This window comes from Macaca mulatta, chromosome 3 (assembly GCF_049350105.2).
Source record: "Macaca mulatta isolate MMU2019108-1 chromosome 3, T2T-MMU8v2.0, whole genome shotgun sequence".
Taxonomy (NCBI): domain Eukaryota; kingdom Metazoa; phylum Chordata; class Mammalia; order Primates; family Cercopithecidae; genus Macaca; species Macaca mulatta.
The window spans coordinates 48,635,458-48,651,320 of NC_133408.1; the positions used below are offsets into that span (position 1 = coordinate 48,635,458).

General features: G+C 48.8%; 1 protein-coding gene across 5 annotated transcripts in view; it reads left to right on the top strand.

Annotated features, from left to right (window-relative positions):
- Positions 1-15,863, top strand: part of COL26A1 (collagen type XXVI alpha 1 chain) — a 200,471-nt gene that overhangs the window by 1,253 nt on the left and 183,355 nt on the right. The gene's annotated exons all lie outside the window — the stretch shown is intronic.

Here is a 15,863-nt window from a genome sequence, read left to right on the forward strand (position 1 = left end):
GAATTTCCCCAGAAAACCGTAAGCATGCAAGTAGGAGTTGCCAAACGCCTCGTTTGCATAACTCGCTTGAATTTAGCTTTTCCTCATTTAGTAATAACTACAACCCACACAGCTATGACAGCGCTCTGGAATGCACTACCTGTGTCTGTTCCCTCCATCTCTTTTTTACATTTTAATTTATTTTTTGCAGAGACAGAATCTCAACTCTGTTGCCCAGGCTTGACGCAAACTCTTGGGCTCAAGGAGATCCTACCGCCTTGGCCCCTCCCAATCTCCATTTCTTTTGATCCTTAACAACCCTAGGGTTAAAACGTTAGAGTAGTATCTTTCCTTGAGCTGAAGAAACAGAGGCTCAGGATTTGCTAGGCCCAGTAGCCACTCAGGACTGACCTCTTGTGCCTTTTTTTTTTTTTTTTAAGATAGTGTCTTGCTTGTTCCCCAGGCTGGAGTGCAGTGGTGCGATCATAGCTCACTGCAGACCTGATCTCCCAGGCTCAAGTGATCCCCCGACCTCAGCCTCCTGTGTAGCTGAGATCATAGGCCCGCACCACCATGACTGGCTAATTTTTTAATTTTTTGTAGAACTATGTTGCACATGCTGGTCTCTAACTATTCTGGCTTCAAGAGATCCTCCTGCCTCGGCCTCCCAAAGTGCTGGGATTACAGGCGTGAGCCACCACGCCAGGCCCAGATCTGGTGTTTTCTTTTTTTTTTCTTTCTTTCTTTTTTTTTTTTTTGAGACGGAGTCTCGCTCTGTCGCCCAGGCTGGAGTGCAATGGCGCGATCTCGGCTCACTGCAAGCTCCGCCTCCTGGGTTTCCGCCATTCTCCTGCCTCAGCCTAGCTGGGACTACAGGCGCCTGCCACCTCGCCCGGCTAATATTTTTGTATTTTTTTAGTAGAGACGGGGTTTCACCGTGTTAGCCAGGATGGTCTCGATCTCCTGACCTCGTGATCCACCCGTCTCGGCCTCCCAAAGTGCTGGGATTACAGGCGTGAGCCACCGCGCCGGGCCAAGATCTGGTGTTTTCTAGCATACTGCTCTGCTTATCAAAGCTAGAAGACAGGTTCTCGTTCTTTTTTTCTCTTTGATATTTACCAAATCAGAGGACTCCAAGATGATTTCTGGCTAATGCCTTAATAACAAGGAGACAGGGATGTTTCGTGCTGGGAAGAAATATACACTCACGGCTGGATAGGGCGGGACCCAGAAAAGCATAGAAGTCCTCTGGAAAAGTTTGCATGCAATCCTATTTCTCTCATTTTGTTTGGAAATACTTACCCGGGGCTTCTATGAGGAGTATTCTCCAAACACCCACACTAGTGTGGCCTTTACACAGTTGCATGTGAGGATTGTCTAAAAACAAGCTTTTCAAGTTGATACAGCATGATTTCGTTTATGAAAAGGAAAATCAGGTCACATCTAGGTAGATAAATGCCTCAAAAAAGTTTCCAGGAAACCATTTCAGCAGTTAATGTTATGAAGAAGTCTAGGGCTGGGCCAGGGGACTGTCCTGTTTTCCCTCTGTCTGTTTGTGGCTTGTCTGGATGTTTTTCTGGTTTCTGTGTTTTTTCGAGACAGTCTCGCTCAGGCTGGAGTACAATGGTGCAGTCTTAGCTCACTGCAACCTCTGCCTCCTGGGTTCAAGTGATTCTCCTGCCTCAGCCTCCCAAGTAGCTGGGATTACAGGCAACCACCACCACACCTGGCTAATTTTTGTATTGTTGGCCAATAAAAAATGCTGTGATTTTGGCCAGGTGGGTCTCAAACTCCTGGCCTCAAATGATCTGCCTGCCTCAGCCTCCCAAAGTGCTGGGATTACAGTCATGAGCCACTGTGCTAGGCCCCAAAGAGAACCTACTGGTTGGTACGGGGATTGAATGGATGGTTTGCAAAGAGCATATATTCATGTAATGCTTTTGTAGTTAAAAAGTGTGCGAAGAAAAAAAAAATATTTGCAGCCTGAAATACGCCTGCAGAAAAGCAGGAGGTGAGGTCCACGAAGATTGGAGGCTAATGGAGACCTCATTCTGGCATTTGGTGGGCTGGAACTTGGGGACCTCTGCAGAAACTTGGAAGGGATCATTTTAGCACAAACAAAAAGAGGCTCAAACAAGTGTGGGAACCTTCCAGAACTCTTTCCACCAGGATAGGAATGGGGAGAGGATATAATTAGGTTTAGGGAGGATGTGGGTGAATTTGTGGGAAGTGGATTCCGGAAAAGGATACCAGGAGGTGTTGGGGAGGCTTGGGGCAAGTTGATATTCCCGAACGTGACTGAGTCTCTTTGCCCAGAAAGCCCAGCATGGGCATTGCAGGCACCTGGTTGTTGCCTGGGTGAGTTATAGGCTGGAGCTGGCCTGGCCGTCACATGTTTCTGTGTTTCATGAGCTATCTTTCACAAGTGTCCCTTGTCCTTGAGATCCAAGATCTCCAGAAGTTGAAGGCTTGGGGGACAGCAGTTGGCACAGTGGTCCTTGCAGCCTTGGCCTTCAGTAGTGTGTTTACCGGGGCTTGGTCTCAGTTGACGGGCGATGATGACAGGGGTGTTTCTTGACAAAGAATCTGCTTTAATTTCATTGTTACTGCTCCTTGTTAAAGTCTGATTTTTTTTTTTTTTAAAGACAGGGTCTCGCTCTGTCACCCAGGCAGGAGCGCAGTGGTGCAATCATAGCTCACTGCAGCCTCAACCTCCTGGGTCCAAGCAATCCTCCCACCTTAGCCTCCTAAGTAGTTGGGACCACAGGCATAGGCCACCCTGGCTGGCTAATTTTTAACTTTTTCATAGAGATGGGGTCGTGCTATGTTGCCCAGGCTGGTCTCAAACTCCTGGCCTCAAGTAGTCCTTCGGCTTTGGCCTCTCAAAGTGTTGGGATTACAGGTGTGAGCCACTGTGCCTGGCCAAAAAGCAGTTTTTAATTGTTAGTTTGTTCAAATCTGCATCTAAATAAGTCTGCTTATTGGTTATTCTGTCTCTTCTGTCCCTTTTAGTGTAGGAAAGTCCTCCCCCATTGAAAGAGTAATTTTTCCTCCATGCTGTCAAGTTGCTGAAGACCAGTTGTTTTCTAAAATGTCCACATACTAGATTTAGCTACTTGCTTCCCAGTGGTGTAATTAATTAGATCCTCTGCCCCCTGTATCTCTTCTATTTTGGAAGTTAGGTTGGAAGGTTTGATTAGATTTATGGTCTCCATCTGGGGGTGTTGGGAGAGACAGAAATGCTCCATAAGTGGTCTAGTCTACCATATTATATCAGGAGGTGCTCTGGAGTGATCTGTGTATCCCCACCAAATTCATACGTTGAAGCCCTCACCTCCAATGTGCTGGTATTTTGAGGTGGGACCTTTGGAGGTAACTAGATTTAGATGAAGTTGTGAGGGCAGTGCCCCATAATTCGATTAGTGATGTTATAAGAACAGGAAGAGAAGCCGGGTGTGGCGGCTCAAGCCTGTAATTCCAGCACTTTGGGAGGCCAAGGCGGGCGGATCATGAGGTCAGGAGATCAAGACCATCCTAGCTAATATGGTGAAATACTGTCTCTACTAAAAAGACAAAAAAATTAGCCGGACGTGGTGGCGGGTGCCTGTAGTCCTAGCTACTCAGGAGGCTGAGGCAGGGGAATGGCGTAAACCTGAGAGGCGGAGCTTGCAGTGAGCCTAGATCACACCACTGTACTCCAGCCTGGACGACAGAGGGAGACTCCATCTCAAAACAAAAAATAAATTAAAAAAAAATAATAAAATAAAATTAGCCAGGTGTGGTGGTGTACACCTGTCGTCCCAGCTACTTGGGAGGCTGAGGCACTAGAATCACTTAAGCCCGGGAGGCGGAGGGTACAATGAGCTGAGACCATGCCACTGCACTCTAGCCTGGGCAACAGAGTGAGACTCTGTCTCAAAAAAAAAAAAAAAAAAAAGAAGAAGAAGAGGAAGAGAAATCAGAGCTCGCTCTCTTTGCCATGTGAGGACACAGCACAGCAAGAAGGCAGCTGTCTGCAAACCAGACAGAGAGCCCTCACCAGGAACTGAATCTGCCAGCACCTTGATCTTGGACTTCCCAGCCTCCAAGGCTGTGAGAAATAAATGTCTGCTGCTTAAGCCACTCAGTCTATGGTATTCTGTTATGGCAGCCCTGAACTAACAGAAGGACATGGCTTTATTCTGGAAAGCTGGGTGTTAAATATTCAGCAGAACACCACTGTCTACAAGTGTCTTCCACTTTTTCCCTTCTTTTTGTTGCAATGTATTTGTTGCAGAAACTCAGCCTTCTAGAATGTTCCATGTTCAGGATTTTGTTGGTTTTATGCTCATGGTGCCTTGAGCATGTTCATCTGTCCTCTGTATTTCCAGATAATGGGAAATTGGATCAAGAGTTTGATTGGATCTAGTTCTTCCTCCTCCTTTGTTTTCTCCTTATTATGATCATCATTATTTTGGCAGAATTACCTCTTGGGTGGTGTAGTGTTTTTCCATTGGCAATTACACAACGTCTGGTTGTCTCTCTTTTTCTCTTGTGATGCTTGAGGTGTTGGTGATCATTGCCTATGTCATTATTTCATTAAGGATCACAAAGTGGATGCAGGACAGGTAGGCCCCCAAATTGGGGCTTGGCCGGGAGGGTTCTTGGTTTCACCCAGCAAAGAATTCAAAGGCGAGTGGGTGGTGTCAGACAGCAACTTTTATTGATGCAGCAGTGCACAGCAGCAGCAGAGGTCCTGCTCCTTGCAGAGCAGGGATACCCCATAGGCAGTGTGCCCAGACTAGCAGCTCAGAGGCAGTTCAGCACTATTTATATCCACTTTTAACTATATGCAAATTAAGGGGCAGTTTATGCAGGAATTTCTAGGATGAAGGTGGTAACTTCCAGGTTGTTGGGTTGTTGCCATGGAAAGGGGTGGTAACTTCCGGGTGTTGCCCTGGTAAGTGGTAATTCACATGGCACCCTGGTGAGTGAGTCTTATGGGGATGTGCTTTGTCCTAACTTGTTTTAGGTAGTCCTCAATTTGGTCCAGTGTCAAGCCCAACCTCCAGAGTCAAGTCCCTGCTCCTACTTCAAAGTGGTACTATAATTTTGACTCTTTTCAAAATTTGTAATTTCTAGAATACTTGTACACATGATTTCCCCCTTATTTACTATTTGTAGGTAGCCAGATTTTGAGTTAGTTTTTGGTTTCTCTTTTCATTGTTTCTTTTCGTAAATGTAAGCAATTTGTGTGTGTGTGAGTGTTAGAGTGTATATCAGTATGTGTGTGTTTGTGTCTGCATCCTCCTCCTTTTCTTACACAGAGGTAATGTGTTATTCTGTTTTGCACTTGGCCTTTTTCCATCATAACGTGTTGTGGAGATGGCTCTATCAAAAAGCAAAGATAGGCGGGGCATGGTGACTCACACCTATCATTCCAGAACTTTGGAAGACCAAGGCAGGTGGATCACTTGAGGTCAGGAGTTCGAGACCAGCCTGGCCAACATGGTGAAACCCCTTCTCTACTAAGAATACAAAATTTAGCTGGGCGTGGTGGCACATGCCTGTAATCCCAGCTACTCAGGAGGCTGAGGCAGAATAGTTGCTTGAACCCAGGAGGTAGAGGTTGCAGTGAGCCAAGATCACGTCACTGCACTCCAGACTGGGTGACAGAGTGAGACTCTATCTCGAATAAACAAATAAATAAAGCAAAGATAATCTTCTGCATCCTTTTTATTTTTATTTATTTTTTTTTTTGAGATGGAGTCTCTGTTTCCCAGGCTGGAGTGCAGTGGCACGATCTTGGCTCACTGCAAGCTCCGCCTTCCGGGTTCACACCATTCTCCTGCCTCAGCCTCCCAAGTAGCTGGGACTACAGGTGCGTGCCACCATGCCCGGCTAATTTTTTGTATTTTGTTAGTAGAGTTCTGCATCCATTTTTATGGGTCTGTAATTGTGTACAGTGTGAGTGACTATATTTATTCAACTAGTCCTCTACTGATAGACACTTGTGTTGTTAAGTGGCGAACACATGTTTATTTCTGCTAGATAGCATCAAGTTTCCCTCCACTGGGGTTACAGTGTTCTACATTCCCATCAGCAGTTTCTTCTTAGGGTACATTTTGAATAGGCCATTTTATTTATTTATTTATTTATTTATTTATTTATTTATTTATTTATCGGGAAGGAGTTTTGCTCTTGTTGCCCAGGCTGGAGTGCAATGGTGTGATGGCGTGATCTCATCTTACCGCAACCTCTGCCTCCCGGGTTCAAGCGATTCTCCTGCCTCAGCCTCCCTAGTAGCTGGGATTACAGGCATGCGCTACCATGCCCGGCTAATTTTGTATTTTTAGTAGAGATGGGGTTTCTGCATGTTGGTCAGGCTGGTCTCGAACTCCCGACCTCAGGTGATCTGCCCGCCTCGGCCTCCCAAAGTGCCGGGATTACGGCATGAGCCAACGCACCCGGCCTGAAGAGGCCATTTTAAATGATGCTGGGTCGATATGGCCTTTCAGGGGTAAGAATAGGCTTCCCTGATCTTATAACACCTGCAAGCCCTGGCCACTCCTAACATTTTTGGGGCTTGGGGCAAGACTAAAGATGAAGACAATTCACCATATGGCTAGATATTTAAAAGTTATAAATCGGCCGGGTGCGGTGGCTCACTCCTGTAATCCCAGCACTTTGGGAGGCTGAGGCAGGTGGATCATGAGGTCAGGAGATCGAGACCATCCTGGCTAACACAGTGAAACCCTGTCTCTACAAAACATACAAAAAATGAGCCGGGTGTGGTGGTGGATGCCTGTAGTCCCACCTACTGAGGAAGCTGAGGCAGGAGAATGGCGTGAACCTGGGAGGCGGAGCTTGCAGTGAGCCGAGGTCACACCACTGCACTCCAGCCTGGGTGACAGAGTGAGACTCCATCTCAAAAAAAAAAAAAAAAAAGTTACAAATCAAGCTTACATGCAGTTTTGTTGCTGTTGTTGTTGTTGTTTGTTTGGTTTGTTTTTGTTTTTTGAGACGGAGTCTGGCTCTGTTGCCCAGGCTGGAGTGCAGTGGCACAGTCTCAGCTCACTGCAACCTCCGCTTCCCAGGTTGAAGCGATTCTGCTGCCTCAGCCTTCTGAGTAGCTGGTATTACAGGCATGCACCACCACACCCGGCTAATTTTTTTGTATTTTTAGTAGAGATGGGGTTTTGCCATGTTGGCCAGGCTGCCTCCCAAAGTGCTGGGATTACAGGCATGAACCTCCGCGCCCCACCCACCTTTCCTTCATCTATACCTGCTGCTTCAAGCTCCCTCTGTCTCTGAAGTCACTTTCTTGTGGTTTTGTCTAAGCCAAAGTGCTTGGTGTGTCCCCTGCTCACTCAAAATGCCTCCCTCTTACCTTGACTCCCCGCTCTTTTGGTAGAACCACAAGCACCCTTCCTCCAGGAAGTCTCTCTGGATTTACCTCCCAGCTTTCTGTTCATCTCATCTGTGGGTGGCCCCTGCACCCGTTGCGTCTGTGATTGTGGTTTTGTTTTGAGAACTCACTTCCCCAGTTTCCCTTTTTGCAGATGGAATCATTTCTCCTTCCTCATTTACTCCCTACAGGAGTGACTTTGAGCAGCCTGCCTTGGGCAAGCGTGCATGAGCCGGGGCTCAGCCCTGCCCACGACCTCTTGGAAATATGAGCCACTCCAGGTCAGGCATTTAATCACCTTGCATTCACTGAGCCCACATGCAGGTAGGGGAGAAGCTGAGGACTCAAACATGAAGGCACGGGGCTCTGCCTGGTGGCCTGCATGGAGGAAGAGCTCAGCAGACTCTGGGGAAGTGGATGATCACATCCACAGGGCCTTGTCCCTCTGACTGCATTGCATGCCTCTGCAGTGTTGGGCTCCTGCCTTTGCTCTCCGGTTCCCTACATTCAAGAAGGGGCGACTGTGGTCAGCTGTGGTGGCTCATGCCTTTCATCCCAGCACTTTGTGGGAGACCACGTTGAGAGGATCACTTTAGCCCAGGAGTTTGAGACCAGCTGGGACAACATAGCCAGATCCTGTCTTTGTGAAAAAAATTTTAAAAATTAGCTGGGCGTGGTGGTGCACACCTGTAGTCCTGGTGGAGGCTGAGGTGGGAGGATCAATTGAGTTCAGGAGTTTGAAACCAGCCTGGGAAACATAGTCAGACCCTGTCTTTGCAAAAAGACTAAAAAATTAGCTAAGTGTCGTGGTGCACACCTGTAGTCCCAGGTACTTGGGAGGCTGAGGTGGGAAGATGGCTTGAACCCAGGAAGTTGAAGCTGCAGTGAGCTATGATCACACCACTGCGCTCCAGCCTGGGTGACAGAGTGAGACCCTGTCTCTGGGGCAGTGAGATGATTCAGACCCAGCCTCTGCCCTTGATGAGCTCAGAGACTGGTTGAGGAAAACAGATCCATGAGTAAGAGTGGAATTTGGTGTGATACAAATGTGTACAAAGTGAGCTAGGGGAGCTAGGGTATGTGGGAGGCTGGGAGTCTGTGTGCCTCAGTTTTCTCATCTGTAAAATGGGAATGATCTCAGTACTTACTTCATTAAGTTGTTCTGGTGCTTAAATGGGTTAATATTAATAATGTTCTTAGGCAAAAGGATAGTAAATGCTCTGCTCAGGCATGTGACCATGGACTGTGTTCACATGCCTTGCAAAGGTTGCAAGCATGGGGGGATTCCACAAATATATGAATACAAATATATTGGAATCTTTTTCTGGGGAGCATTTTGTTTTTTTGAGACAGAGTCTCGCTCTGTTGCCCAGGCTGGAGTGCAGTGGCATGATCCTGGCTCACTGCAACCTCCGCCTCCCGGGTTCAAGCAATTCTCCTGCCTCAGCCTCCTAAGTAGCTGGGATTACAGGTACCCACCAACATGCCTGGCTAATTTTTGTATTTTTAGTAGAGTTGGGGTTTCTCCACATTTGCCAGGCTGGTCTTGAACTCCTGACCTCAAGTGATCCACCTGCCTTGGCCTCCCAAAGTGCTGGGATTGCAGGTGTGAGCCACCACACCCGGCCTTCTGGGGAGCATTTTGTTAGGACTGTGTTCCTGACCATATACTTAGGGAAATGTTCTAGTGGATAGAGACTAAATGTGGAGAACTTCTCAGAAGAGTCAACAGAGGAGGTGGGTTTTGTAGGATGAACAGGAGAGCTTGAGGCAGTGACTGGAGCATTCTGGGCAGACAGACTGCTGTATAAGGGCTTGGAAGTGTCATCGGCTATTGCCTGACATATAGTCAGTGGGATTGAGTTCAGAGTGGCTGGACTGGTGGGATGTGGTGTCTCACGCCTGTACTCCCAGCACTTTGGGAGGCCAAGGTGGGAGGATTGCTTGAGCTCAGGAGTTCAAGACCAGCCTGGGCAACATAGCAAGACCCTGTCTCTACCAAAAATAAAAAATTAGCCAGGTGTGGTGGAACACGCCGGTAGTCTCAGCTACTCAGGAGACTGAGGTGGGAGGATTGCTTGAGCCCAGGAGTTTGAGGCTGCAGTGAGCTATGATCGTGCCACTGCACTCCAATCAGGGTGACAGAGCAAGAGCAGACCGTGGGCTTGGCTAGGCAGAGGATAGGTGCGGAGCTTTTGGAGTCTGAATGTGAAATCTCCTTCCTGCCACCTTAAGGAGCTTGCCTTTATAGTCTGGGCTTGGTCACAATCAGGCTTGTGCCAACTTTGCTGGTTGGGGAAGAGGCTGGCAGAGGAAGGAGAGTGGAAGGAGGGAGGCCAGTTAGGAGGTAGTTAGTTGATGGATGGAGCAGGGGAGAAAGGAGTGCTCGGAGCTAGCGGGACCTGGTGCCTTGGTGGATCATGGATAGGCAGAGAGGCTTCAGGCCTGAGCTCCCGGCTGTCTCCAGTGCCTGGGGGGACACCAAGGAGCCTGCTGCTTTGCTTCTCAGAACATTGCAAAGTTTCTGCAGCATTTTCTAGGTTTGCAACGGCAGCAAAGCAGACGTCACACATCTTGCATTTTTGTGAAATACTGTTATTTTTCCTGCATGGAGTTTTCAACCCCAAATTTCAGCATCTTCTGGACTTGCACGGATCAGGTACTCAAGGAAAGTTTGTTGAGTGAATGAATGAACATATGAATGAATGAATGAACAAATACCTTGACCTTTCTCCTTTGGGACACTGAGGCAATGCCTCTGCCTCAGTGCACGTTTGCCGTTCTGGAGCAAGGTCCCTTTCTCTGCACTTTGTTCACATGAGGCCAGCTTCTGAAGCCGCTTTTAGAGGAACCATGGAGAGACCCCAGCTTTACAGGTCCCCCTTCTCCCTTTGAAGTGTGAGCACATAGGGAAGGGAGACTTTTCCTGAGAATCACACAGGATGGCTTTGATGTAAATATCTGGGGAGACTTTGTCCTCAAGCTCCAGGATTTTCTGAATCTTCCCTCTCTTCATCTCGCTCCCCTCTTCCCCCAGCTTGTCTGTTATTTTAAAATCCATTCCCAGAGAAACAATTCCTATGGCAATAATAGCACTCCTCCAGGCTTCTCTTGGCTCAAACTCATGTGACACTTCATTGCCACTTTGAGAGTGTGTGAGCTGGACCCGGATCAATTCAGCCTGGGGCAGGGGAAAAGAGCAAAAATAACTAACTGTTAGAGGATTTTCGGGAATGTTAGCACAAAGTGCTCCGGGAATTCTGCAGATGATCCTACGGAAACATACACATGCCATGCTATTCAGGCCTCCAAGTCGTCGGGGTCCCTGACCTTCCCAGCCTGGCCTTCTCTCTGCCTGCCTCCCAGAAACCAGGGTCTAGTGCTTCCCTTCGGAGTCCTGTAACAGACTACCTTGAAACAAGCTGGACTGAGTCCAGGTTAATTCTGAAATAATAGGAGAGCGGTGTGCACTCCGGCCTCCTGCGTCTCCCTGTCTGCCCCACCCCTAGCTGCCTCCAGAGTGATCTTGTAAAGCAGGGGTCCCCAACCCCCAGGTCACAGATAGGTACCGGTTCAAGACCAGTTCAAGGAACCGGGCCGCGCAGTAGGAGGTGAATGACAGGCGAAAAAGCCTGAACCTTCATCTCTACAGCTGCTGCCCTCGCTAGCATTACCGCATTAGCTCCGCCTCCTGTCAGACCAGCAGCAACAGTAGATTCTCGTAGGAGCTCCAGCCCTGTTGTAAACTGCACAGGCGAGGGGTCTAGGTTGTGCACTTTTATGAGAATCTAATGTCTGATGATCTGTCACTGTCTCCCATCACCCCCAGATGGGACCGTCTAGTTGCAGGAAAACAAGCTCAGAGCTCCCACTGATTCTATATGATGGTGAGTAGTAGGATTATTTCATTATATATTACAATGTAATAATAATAGAAATAAAGTGCACAGGCCAGACACAGTGGCTCACGCCTGTAATCTCAACACTTTGGGAAGCCAAGGTGGGCAGATCATCTGAGGTCAGGAGTTTGAGACCAGCCTGGCCAACATGGTGAAACCCCGCCTCCAATACAAATACAAAAAATTAGCCAGGCATGGTGGCAGGCACCTGTAATTCCAGCTACTCGGGAGGCTGAGGCAGGAGAATTGCTTGAACCCGGGAGGCAGAGGTTGTAGTGAGCTGAGATCACACCACTGCACTCCAGCCTGGGTGACAGAGCGAGACTCCATCTCAAAAAAAAAAAAAAAAAAAAAAAAAAAAGAGGAAGGCTGTGAAGAGTAGGATCTGGAGCCAGGCTGCCTGAGTCTGAGTCCAGGTTCTGTGTGGCCCTGACTAAGTTGCCTGACCTCTCTGTGCCTCAGTCACCTCATCTATAAAATGGGTATGATTAGAGTGTTTCCTTCATAATGTCATTCTGGGGCTTATGCCAGTTAATATTAATCAAGCGCTGAGAACAATGTCTAGTATGCACTCTAGGAGGCCATGTGAAAGGATAAAGGCTTTTCTCAGATGATGTAGTGTGCTGATGGGGCCTTGTAAAGCTTGGGAAGATGATGGATTTCACAAACATAGGCAGCATGGCTGGGCACAGTGGCTCACACCTACAATCCCACACTTTGGGATGCCAAGGCGTGAGGATCACTTGAGACCAGGAGTTCGAGACCAGCCAGGGCAATATAGCAAAATCCCCAATCTACAAAAAAAGAAAATAAAAATTAGCCAGGTGTGGTATGGCAAGCTTATAGTCTCAGCTACTTGGGAGGGGAGGCTGAGGCAGGAGGATTGCTTGAGCCCAGGAGTGTGAGACCAGCCTGGGCAACATAGCAAGACCCCATATCTATAAAAGAAAGAAAGAATGAATGAAAGAAAAAAAGAGAGAAAATTAGCCAGGCATGGTGATGTGTGCTTGTAGTCCCAGGTACTTGGGGAGGAGGCTGAGGTGGGAGGATCACTTGAGTCCAGAAGTGTGAGCCCAGCCTAGGCAACATAGTAAGATCCTGTATCTACAAAAAAAAAAAAAAAAAAAGAATAGAAATTAGCCAGGCATGGTACCTGGGAGGGGAGGCTGAGGCAGGAGCATCACTTGAGCCCAGGAGGTGGAGGCTATGATAGAACCACTGCACTCCAGCGTGAATGACAGAGCCAGACCCTGTCTCAAAAAAAGTCTCAAAAAAATCCTCCCCAAAACAAAACTACAAGCATATGAGGCCACAGAATCCTTTTCTAGGGTACCTTTTGCCAGGATGGTGTCTTTCAGACTGCACACCCTGTGAGATGCTGTTGTGGATGGGGGCTAAATGCTGAGGACTTCCTAGAGGAGTACCCATTCAAGGCAGGTCTCGTAGGATGAGGAAAATGGCCTGATAGGTTTCTGGTGCTCTCCAAGAGCCTGTCCTAAGCCTGCTCACTGGGGTCATTTCAGATCTCCCCGTGAAGTTGAGCCCACCCTTGCTGCCGCAGGGGAGCCAGAGAAAACAGAAGCTGCAATCCTGATGGTTTTCCCTTGTCTCTTAGGACCCTGCTCAGGTTTTCAAGACCAGAGTGAGGGATGCGGGCCTATCTGCACTCCCAGCTGAACCTCAGCCGCTTTGGGCGTCAGTGCAGAGGATCACCCCCAGATGTGACTGAGGAGCAGACGGGAGGGATCTGAGGGTGCTCAGATGCCTCTGGTGAGGACTGAGGTTGAGGATTTATTTTCTTTATTTAATTTAATTAATTTATTTTTTGAGGCAGAGTCTGGCTCTGTCGCCCAGGCTAGAGTGCAGTGGCGTGATCTCAGTTCACTGCAATCTCCGCCTCCCGGATTCAAGTGATTCTCCTGCCTCAGTCTCCCGAGTAGCTGGGACTACAGGTACCTGCCACCACACCTGGCTAATTTTTTGTATGTTTAGTAAAGATGGGTTTTACCATGTTTGCCAGGCTGGTCTCAAACTCCTGACCTCAGGTGATCCGCCTGCCTCGGCCTCCCAAAGTGCTGGGATTACAGGCGTGAGCCACTGCGCCTGGCCTTCTTTTCTTTTCTTTAAAATAGAGATGGGGGTGTCACTACGTTGTGCAGGTCAGTCTCAAACTCCTGGTCTCAAGTGATCCTCCCACCTTGGCCTCCCAAAGTGCTGGGATTACAGGCATGAGCCACTGTGCCCGGCTGAGGATTTCTGATGAGCTGCATGTCCCAGACAGTGTGACAGCAGAAGGGACCCGGGGAGGCCCCAAGGTGACGGGAGGAAAGGGCTTTTTCTGCCTTGTCTCATGCAGCCGGCCTGCAGTGACTCACTTTTTATTTTGGAGCCAGGGTCTCGCTCTGTTGCTCAGGCTGGAATGCAGTGGTGTGATCACACAGCTCACTGCAGCCTTGACCTTCTGGACTCAAGTGATCCTTCCACCTTATCCTCTCGAGTAGGTGGAACTATAGGCATGCACCACCATGCCTGGATCATTTTGGTATTTTTCGTAGAGATTGGGTCTTGCAACGTTGCCCAGGCTGGTCTTGAACTCCTGGGCTCAAGCGATTCTCCTCCCTCAGCCTCCCAAAGTGCTGGAATTACAGGTATAAGCTACTGTGCCTAGCTGTGACTTACCTCTGAAGGACCCACAGTTAAGCCAGCAACTTCCCTTCATTGCTTTAGTCCCTCATCAGTGAACGAAACAATTAAAATAGGTTGGAATCAAACGAAGAAATGTGTTTGGCAGAGAGGCTGACTAATCATTGCTCTTCATTTTAATGAGAGCCCCATCTATCTTTTTTTAAATTTTAATTTCTTTTTTTTTTTTTTGTTTTGAGACGGAGTCTCGCTCTGTCGCCCAGGCTGGAGTGCGGTGGCGCTATCTCGGCTCACTGCAAGCTCCGCCTCCCGGGTTCACACCATTCTCCTGCCTCAGCCTCCCGAGTAGCTGGGACTACAGGCGTCCACCACCACGCCCAGCCAACATTTTGTATTTTTAATAGAGACAGGGTTTCACCGTGGTCTTGATCTCCTGACCTCGTGATCCGCCTGCCTCGGCCTCCCAAAGTGCTGGGATTACAGGCTTGAGCCACCGCGCCTGCCTAAATTTTATTTTTTTTTTACATTTTAGAGACAGGATCTTGCTCTGTCACCCAGGGCTAGAGAGCAGTGGCACAATCACAGGTCACTGCAGCCTCCACCTTTTGGACTCAGGTGATCGTCCCGCTTCAGCCTCCTGAGTAGCTGGGACTACAGGTGTGTGCCCCACCATGCCTGGCTAATTTATTATTTAAAAAGTTTTTGGGGGACTGGGCATGGTGGCTCACGCCTGTAATTCCATCACTTTGGGAGACTGGGACAAGTGGATCACCTGAGGTCAGGAGTTCAACACCAGCCTGGTCAACATGGTGAAACCCCGTCTCTACTAAAAATACAAAAATTAGCTGGGTGTGGTGGTGCGTGGCTGTAATCCCAGCTACTTGGGAGGCTGAGGCAGGAGAATTGCTTGAACCTGGGGGACAGAGGTTGCAGTAAACTGAGATTATGCCATCGCCCTCCAGTTTGGGTGACAGAACAAGACTCCATCCAAACAAAATTAAATTTGTTTTGTACAGACAGTGTTTCCCTATGTTGCCCAGGCTGGTCTCGAACTCCTGGCTTCAACTGATCCTCCAGACTCGGGGGCTGGGGACACCAAGACCGGTGGGAAGACAGACATTTGCTCTGCATGTGTGTAAGCTGTTCGCACTCATGACTTGCAGTCTAAATATTATCTGTCTTTGTTTGCAAGAATTTGATCTCCCACACCCTTTCTTGTTCTGGAAATGCAAGGACTCTGAGGAGGTTGTCCGAGAATCCCCGACAGTTCCCAGTCCCTTGGAGGATGTCCCCTGCTTGGAGTCTTTATGATCGGCTCAGACTTTTCTTTTCCCCAGGGAGTTGTCCCTGGATCAGGGTTTGTTGCAGGATGTCTGCGGCTCTGCGGCCCCTGGAGGCAACCAGGCCTGCCAAAAACTCACTGGAGTCTCACTTGGGCTTCCCCAGCCCCGTGGTTACGAAGCCTTTGAGAGAAGGTAGCCGTTTCCTTCTGATTTGGCTCCGGCTGTCTGCGGCCCCGGCCAGTTGCCTCCGGCTTCTGACATTTTTGTCATTCTTGCTCTTCTGGGAGGGTTTATCTCCCTTCCTGGCCTCCTGTGATTGACTTGGCCACACAGCTGATGCTTGGGGCTGCAAGAAGTCTTGGCCTGCCCGGGGCACCCATTTCTGCGGTGATGTGATCCTGGCTGGCTGCAGGATTTGCCAGCCTCTTCCCGTCATTTGTTCTGCGACTGATGACAATTAGACCCTGAAATGCTTCACACAAGGACTCTGAACATGTGTGTCTTCCGGGTGAGGAGTGGAGCGGGCAGGTGAGCCTCTGCATCAGGAGGGAGCCCTGTCCTGGCTCTGCCTGACTGCTCCTGGTCTCTCTTGGTGCTCTGCTCACCATTGCCTGCCTTTCACCCTCCAGATCCTTCCTGCCTCAGGGCCTTGGCACAGATGGTTGCCCCTGC